Source organism: Patiria miniata, unplaced genomic scaffold (genome assembly GCF_015706575.1).
Source record: "Patiria miniata isolate m_02_andy unplaced genomic scaffold, ASM1570657v1 HiC_scaffold_1, whole genome shotgun sequence".
Classification (NCBI taxonomy): Eukaryota; Metazoa; Echinodermata; class Asteroidea; order Valvatida; family Asterinidae; genus Patiria; species Patiria miniata.
Window position 1 is genome coordinate 33,538,854 of NW_024037047.1, and position 9,462 is coordinate 33,548,315.

The following is a 9,462-nucleotide window of genomic DNA, read 5'->3' on the forward strand; positions in this document are numbered from 1 at the left end:
TTCTTGCTAGATGATTTATCATGATAAATAGACAAAAAATACAGAAGATTGAGAAAAAATATTGTTTTTCTTTCCCTCAACAGTGTCTTGTGCGAAAACCGCAGAAACACTTGGCGATAGGCTGCAGTTGCAGTCCAAACCGACCATTTGCCTCACTTTTGCACAGAAACGATAGCCCTGGACGACAAAATATCTAAAAACTTAAGTAACGCACCAAATTGAATTTTTGCCAGATGATTAATCATGATAAATAGACAAAAAATACAGAAGATTTGGACGAAATATTGTTTTTCTCTCCCTCAACAGTGTCTTGTGTGAAAAACGGAGAAACACTTGGCGATGGGCTGCAGTTGCAGTCCAAACCGACCATTTGCCTCACTTTTGCACAGAAACGATAGCCCTAGAGGACAAAATATCTAAAAACTTAAGTTACGCACCAAATTGAATTCTTGCAATATGATTTATTATGATAAATAGACAAAAAATACAGAAGATTTAGACGAAATATTGTTTTTCTCTCCCTCATCAGTATCTTGTGCAAAACTGGAGAAACACTTGGCGATAGGCTGCACTTGCAGTCCAAACCGACCATTTGCCTCACTTTTGCACAGAAACGATAGCTCTGGAGGACAAAATATCTAAAAACTTAAGTAACGCACCAAATTGAATTCTTGCCATATGATTTATCATGATAAATAGACAAAAAATACAGAAGATTGAGAAAAAATATTGTCTTTCTCTCCCTCAACAGTGTCTTCTGTGAAAACCGGAGAAACACTTGGCGATAGGCTGCAGTTGCAGTCCAAACCGACCATTTGCCTCACTTTTGCACAGAAACGATAGCCCTGGACGACAAAATATCTAAAAACTTAAGTTACGCACCAAATTGAATTCTCGCCATATAATTTAATATGATAAAGAGACAAAAAATACAGAAGATTTAGACGAAATATTGTTTTTCTCTCCCTCATCAGTATCTTGTGCAAAACTGGAGAAACACTTGGCGATAGGCTGCACTTGCAGTCCAAACCGACCATTTGCCTCACTTTTGCACAGAAACGATAGCCCTGGAGGACAAAATATCTAAAAACTTAAGTAACGTACCAAATTGAATTCTTGCTAGATGATTTATCATGATAAATAGACAAAAAATACAGAAGATTGAGAAAAAATATTGTTTTTCTTTCCCTCAACAGTGTCTTGTGCGAAAACCGGAGAAACACTTGGCGATAGGCTGCAGTTGCAGTCCAAACCGACCATTTGCCTCACTTTTGCACAGAAACGATAGCCCTGGACGACAAAATATCTAAAAACTTAAGTAACGCACCAAATTGAATTCTTGCCAGATGATTAATCATGATAAATAGACAAAAAATACAGAAGATTTGGACGAAATATTGTTTTTCTCTCCCTCAACAGTGTCTTGTGTGAAAAACGGAGAAACACTTGGCGATGGGCTGCAGTTGCAGTCCAAACCGACCATTTGCCTCACTTTTGCACGGAAACGATAGCCCTAGAGGACAAAATATCTAAAAACTTAAGTTACGCACCAAATTGAATTCTTGCAATATGATTTATTATGATAAATAGACAAAAAATACAGAAGATTTAGACGAAATATTGTTTTTCTCTCCCTCATCAGTATCTTGTGCAAAACTGGAGAAACACTTGGCGATAGGCTGCACTTGCAGTCCAAACCGACCATTTGCCTCACTTTTGCACAGAAACGATAGCTCTGGAGGACAAAATATCTAAAAACTTAAGTAACGCACCAAATTGAATTCTTGCCATATGATTTATCATGATAAATAGACAAAAAATACAGAAGATTGAGAAAAAATATTGTCTTTCTCTCCCTCAACAGTGTATTCTGTGAAAACCGGAGAAACACTTGGCGATAGGCTGCAGTTGCAGTCCAAACCGACCATTTGCCTCACTTTTGCACAGAAACGATAGCCCTGGACGACAAAATATCTAAAAACTTAAGTAACGCACCAAATTGAATTCTCGCCATATAATTTAATATGATAAAGAGACAAAAAATACAGAAGATTTAGACGAAATATTGTTTTTCTCTCCCTCATCAGTATCTTGTGCAAAACTGGAGAAACACTTGGCGATAGGCTGCACTTGCAGTCCAAACCGACCATTTGCCTCACTTTTGCACAGAAACGATAGCCCTGGAGGACAAAATATCTAAAAACTTAAGTAACGTACCAAATTGAATTCTTGCTAGATGATTTATCATGATAAATAGACAAAAAATACAGAAGATTGAGAAAAAATATTGTTTTTCTTTCCCTCAACAGTGTCTTGTGCGAAAACCGGAGAAACACTTGGCGATAGGCTGCAGTTGCAGTCCAAACCGACCATTTGCCTCACTTTTGCACAGAAACGATAGCCCTGGACGACAAAATATCTAAAAACTTAAGTAACGCACCAAATTGAATTCTCGCCATATGATTTAATATGATAAAGAGACAAAAAATACAGAAGATTTAAAAGAAATATCGTTTTTCTCTCCCTCATCAGTATCTTGTGCAAAACTGGAGAAACACTTGGCGATAGCTGCACTTGCAGTCCAAACCGACCATTTGCCTCACTTTTGCACAGAAACGATAGCCCTGGAGGACAAAATATCTAAAAACTTAAGTAACGTACCCAATTGAATTCTTGCTAGATGATTTATCATGATAAATAGACAAAAAATACAGAAGATTGAGAAAAAATATTGTTTTTCTTTCCCTCAACAGTGTCTTGTGCGAAAACCGGAGAAACACTTGGCGATAGGCTGCAGTTGCAGTCCAAACCGACCATTTGCCTCACTTTTGCACAGAAACGATAGCCCTGGACGACAAAATATCTAAAAACTTAAGTAACGCACCAAATTGAATTCTTGCCAGATGATTAATCATGATAAATAGACAAAAAATACAGAAGATTTGGACGAAATATTGTTTTTCTCTCCCTCAACAGTGTCTTGTGTGAAAAACGGAGAAACACTTGGCGATGGGCTGCAGTTGCAGTCCAAACCGACCATTTGCCTCACTTTTGCACAGAAACGATAGCCCTAGAGGACAAAATATCTAAAAACTTAAGTTACGCACCAAATTGAATTCTTGCAATATGATTTATTATGATAAATAGACAAAAAATACAGAAGATTTAGACGAAATATTGTTTTTCTCTCCCTCATCAGTATCTTGTGCAAAACTGGAGAAACACTTGGCGATAGGCTGCACTTGCAGTCCAAACCGACCATTTGCCTCACTTTTGCACAGAAACGATAGCTCTGGAGGACAAAATATCTAAAAACTTAAGTAACGCACCAAATTGAATTCTTGCCATATGATTTATCATGATAAATAGACAAAAAATACAGAAGATTGAGAAAAAATATTGTCTTTCTCTCCCTCAACAGTGTCTTCTGTGAAAACCGGAGAAACACTTGGCGATAGGCTGCAGTTGCAGTCCAAACCGACCATTTGCCTCACTTTTGCACAGAAACGATAGCCCTGGACGACAAAATATCTAAAAACTTAAGTAACGCACCAAATTGAATTCTCGCCATATAATTTAATATGATAAAGAGACAAAAAATACAGAAGATTTAGACGAAATATTGTTTTTCTCTCCCTCATCAGTATCTTGTGCAAAACTGGAGAAACACTTGGCGATAGGCTGCACTTGCAGTCCAAACCGACCATTTGCCTCACTTTTGCACAGAAACGATAGCCCTGGAGGACAAAATATCTAAAAACTTAAGTAACGTACCAAATTGAATTCTTGCTAGATGATTTATCATGATAAATAGACAAAAAATACAGAAGATTGAGAAAAAATATTGTTTTTCTTTCCCTCAACAGTGTCTTGTGCGAAAACCGGAGAAACACTTGGCGATAGGCTGCAGTTGCAGTCCAAACCGACCATTTGCCTCACTTTTGCACAGAAACGATAGCCCTGGACGACAAAATATCTAAAAACTTAAGTAACGCACCAAATTGAATTCTTGCCAGATGATTAATCATGATAAATAGACAAAAAATACAGAAGATTTGGACGAAATATTGTTTTTCTCTCCCTCAACAGTGTCTTGTGTGAAAAACGGAGAAACACTTGGCGATGGGCTGCAGTTGCAGTCCAAACCGACCATTTGCCTCACTTTTGCACGGAAACGATAGCCCTAGAGGACAAAATATCTAAAAACTTAAGTTACGCACCAAATTGAATTCTTGCAATATGATTTATTATGATAAATAGACAAAAAATACAGAAGATTTAGACGAAATATTGTTTTTCTCTCCCTCATCAGTATCTTGTGCAAAACTGGAGAAACACTTGGCGATAGGCTGCACTTGCAGTCCAAACCGACCATTTGCCTCACTTTTGCACAGAAACGATAGCCCTGGAGGACAAAATATCTAAAAACTTAAGTAACGTACCAAATTGAATTCTTGCTAGATGATTTATCATGATAAATAGACAAAAAATACAGAAGATTGAGAAAAAATATTGTTTTTCTTTCCCTCAACAGTGTCTTGTGCGAAAACCGGAGAAACACTTGGCGATAGGCTGCAGTTGCAGTCCAAACCGACCATTTGCCTCACTTTTGCACAGAAACGATAGCCCTGGACGACAAAATATCTAAAAACTTAAGTAACGCACCAAATTGAATTCTCGCCATATGATTTAATATGATAAAGAGACAAAAAATACAGAAGATTTAAAAGAAATATTGTTTTTCTCTCCCTCATCAGTATCTTGTGCAAAACTGGAGAAACACTTGGCGATAGGCTGCACTTGCAGTCCAAACCGACCATTTGCCTCACTTTTGCACAGAAACGATAGCCCTGGAGGACGAAATATCTAAAAACTTAAGTAACGCACCAAATTGAATTCTTGCCATATGATTTATCATGATAAATAGACAAAAAATACAGTAGATTGAGAAAAAATATTGTCTTTCTCTCCCTCAACAGTGTCTTCTGTGAAAACCGGAGAAATACTTGGCGATAGGCTGCAGTTGCAGTCCAAACCGACCATTTGTCTCACTTTTGCACAGAAACGATAGCCCTGGACGACAAAATATCTAAAAACTTAAGTAACGCACCAAATTGAATTCTCGCCATATAATTTAATATGATAAAGAGACAAAAAATACAGAAGATTTAGACGAAATATTGTTTTTCTCTCCCTCATCAGTATCTTGTGCAAAACTGGAGAAACACTTGGCGATAGGCTGCACTTGCAGTCCAAACCGACCATTTGCCTCACTTTTGCACAGAAACGATAGCCCTGGAGGACAAAATATCTAAAAACTTAAGTAACGTACCAAATTGAATTCTTGCTACATGATTTATCATGATAAATAGACAAAAAATACAGAAGATTGAGAAAAAATATTGTTTTTCTTTCCCTCAACAGTGTCTTGTGCGAAAACCGGAGAAACACTTGGCGATAGGCTGCAGTTGCAGTCCAAACCGACCATTTGCCTCACTTTTGCACAGAAACGATAGCCCTGGACGACAAAATATCTAAAAACTTAAGTAACGCACCAAATTGAATTCTTGCCAGATGATTAATCATGATAAATAGACAAAAAATACAGAAGATTTGGACGAAATATTGTTTTTCTCTCCCTCAACAGTGTCTTGTGTGAAAAACGGAGAAACACTTGGCGATGGGCTGCAGTTGCAGTCCAAACCGACCATTTGCCTCACTTTTGCACGGAAACGATAGCCCTAGAGGACAAAATATCTAAAAACTTAAGTTACGCACCAAATTGAATTCTTGCAATATGATTTATTATGATAAATAGACAAAAAATACAGAAGATTTAGACGAAATATTGTTTTTCTCTCCCTCATCAGTATCTTGTGCAAAACTGGAGAAACACTTGGCGATAGGCTGCACTTGCAGTCCAAACCGACCATTTGCCTCACTTTTGCACAGAAACGATAGCCCTGGAGGACAAAATATCTAAAAACTTAAGTAACGTACCAAATTGAATTCTTGCTAGATGATTTATCATGATAAATAGACAAAAAATACAGAAGATTGAGAAAAAATATTGTTTTTCTTTCCCTCAACAGTGTCTTGTGCGAAAACCGGAGAAACACTTGGCGATAGGCTGCAGTTGCAGTCCAAACCGACCATTTGCCTCACTTTTGCACAGAAACGATAGCCCTGGACGACAAAATATCTAAAAACTTAAGTAACGCACCAAATTGAATTCTCGCCATATGATTTAATATGATAAAGAGACAAAAAATACAGAAGATTTAAAAGAAATATTGTTTTTCTCTCCCTCATCAGTATCTTGTGCAAAACTGGAGAAACACTTGGCGATAGGCTGCACTTGCAGTCCAAACCGACCATTTGCCTCACTTTTGCACAGAAACGATAGCCCTGGAGGACGAAATATCTAAAAACTTAAGTAACGCACCAAATTGAATTCTTGCCATATGATTTATCATGATAAATAGACAAAAAATACAGTAGATTGAGAAAAAATATTGTCTTTCTCTCCCTCAACAGTGTCTTCTGTGAAAACCGGAGAAATACTTGGCGATAGGCTGCAGTTGCAGTCCAAACCGACCATTTGTCTCACTTTTGCACAGAAACGATAGCCCTGGACGACAAAATATCTAAAAACTTAAGTAACGCACCAAATTGAATTCTCGCCATATAATTTAATATGATAAAGAGACAAAAAATACAGAAGATTTAGACGAAATATTGTTTTTCTCTCCCTCATCAGTATCTTGTGCAAAACTGGAGAAACACTTGGCGATAGGCTGCACTTGCAGTCCAAACCGACCATTTGCCTCACTTTTGCACAGAAACGATAGCCCTGGAGGACAAAATATCTAAAAACTTAAGTAACGTACCAAATTGAATTCTTGCTACATGATTTATCATGATAAATAGACAAAAAATACAGAAGATTGAGAAAAAATATTGTTTTTCTTTCCCTCAACAGTGTCTTGTGCGAAAACCGGAGAAACACTTGGCGATAGGCTGCAGTTGCAGTCCAAACCGACCATTTGCCTCACTTTTGCACAGAAACGATAGCCCTGGACGACAAAATATCTAAAAACTTATGTAACGCACCAAATTGAATTCTCGCCAGTTGATTAATCATGATAAATAGACAAAAAATACAGAAGATTTGGACGAAATATTGTTTTTCTCTCCATCAACAGTGTATTGTGTGAAAACCGGAGAAACACTTGGCGATAGGCTGCAGTTGCAGTCCAAACCGACCATTTGCCTCACTTTTGAACAGAAACGATAGCCATGGAGGACAAAATATCTAAAAAACTTAAGTAACGTACCAAATTAAATTCTTGCCAGATGATTTATCGTGATAAATAGACAAAAAATACAGAAGTTTTAGACGAAAAATATTGTTTTTCTCTCCCTCAACAGTGTCTTGTGTGAAAACCCGAGAAATACTTGGCGATAGGCTGCAGTTGCAGTCCAAACAGACCATTTGCCTCACTTTTGCACACAAACGATAGCCCTGGACGACAAAATATCTAAAAACTTAAGTAACGCACCAAATTGAATTCTTGCCAGATGATTTATCGTGATAAATAAACAAAAAATACAGAAGATTTAGACAAAATATTGTTTTTTTCTTGCTCAACAGGGTCTTGTTTGAAAACTGGAGAAATAATTGGCGATAGGGTGCAGTTGCAGTCCGAACAAACCATTTGTCTCACTTTTGCACAGAAACGATAGCCCTCGACAACAAAATATTAATTTCATAAGAAACCGTAAAACGAACAAGCAATATTGACCGTAACAATACAGTGTTATAAGTGCGACAAATGCAATTCGAATGAAAATCAATGAGTATTTTTCGCGTGTAAAACACTACATTGTTACGATCATATTATTTTCATTATGGGACTGTTTCTCATGATATTCAATACCCCTCTAGTACACATCGTTGGAAAATAATTGCACGAAATTTCAGTTGAATACATCTTGTATTTCTTGAGTTATTGATTGGAAACTGAGTTGTTATTCTTGTTCAATAGTGCAGCATCCGTACTAATATTCTTTCAACAGAGGGCGCGCCACATAATAATTATCCACCACCAAACTCGTTTGGGGGGCAACAACTCCAGCAATACAAGATGTTTTAAATTGAATTTTCGTCTGGTGGTTTGTCATCATGTTTAACATTAAGATATTTTATTTCATAAGAACCGTCAAACAATGAAGCAATATTGACCATAACAATACAGTGTTTTAAGCGAAACAATTGCAATCTGAATGAAAATCAATATGTATTTTCGCGTGTAAAACACAACATTGTTACGATCATATTATTTTTATTATCAGACTGTTTCTAATGATATTCAATACCCCTCTCTTACACATCGTGGGATATAATTGCACGAAATTTCACCTGAAAACATCTTGTATTTCTGAAGTTATTGATCGGAAAACGAGTTGTTATTTTTGTTCAATAGTGCAGCATCCGCACCAATATCTTTTATTTAATAGAGGGCGCGCCACATAAATAGTGGTCCGTCGATAATTATCCTCCACCAAACTTGTTTGAGGGGCAACAACTCCAGACATACAAGATGTTTAAATTGAGTTTTGTCTAGTGATTTGTCATCTTGTTTAAACATTACGAGATTTAATTTCATAAGAAACCGTCAAAAAATAAAGCAATATTAATCATAACAATACAGTGTTTTGAGCACAACAAATCATTACTAACACATTGTCGTAAAAATTGTAATCTGAAAATTTCTATGCAAAACCCCCTGCACCGGGGGTTTGTGTAGAAAATATCTGACGGTTATTGATTAATCCCCATCACGTTCAATTAACTTCAGCAGCGACTGCAAGCCCCATTTGAAAGAAAAAGTTAAGACCGGATCAAGGCACCAATTTTTACGACAACGTGTTGGTAATGATAGTTAGGTGTTCATCTATGATTACGCCAAGATTCCGTGCACCTTGAATTGGTTGAAGAGAAGAATTGTTGATGGTGATGGATGGAATTGTTTTTGCCTCTGTAAAGGGAGGACATGTGGAGTACCTCCGTCTTTTCCTCGTTCAGTTTCATACCATTTATGGAAGAACAAGCTTTGATGTCATTCAAGCAGGCTTCAAGATTTGGAATGGCCTCAGTCTGATCAGTATGTTCTATAATCGTATATAACTGGGTGTCATCTGCGTACATCATGTGTAGTTAATACCATGTGACTTGATCACGTCTTCCAGCGTTGAAGAGTATAAGTTGAACACAGTGGGCCCAATTACTGAACCCTTGGGGACACCTCGTTGCACGGGATACTTGCTAGATGCATATTTATAAATGTAATGTGTAAATTATCTCGTATTGTTATGTCTTATTACCTGCATGCCCACTCATTTGCTGTTGTAGTCCTTTGTCCTGTCTGTCCCATTGTCTGTCCCTAGGTTAGGGTACAA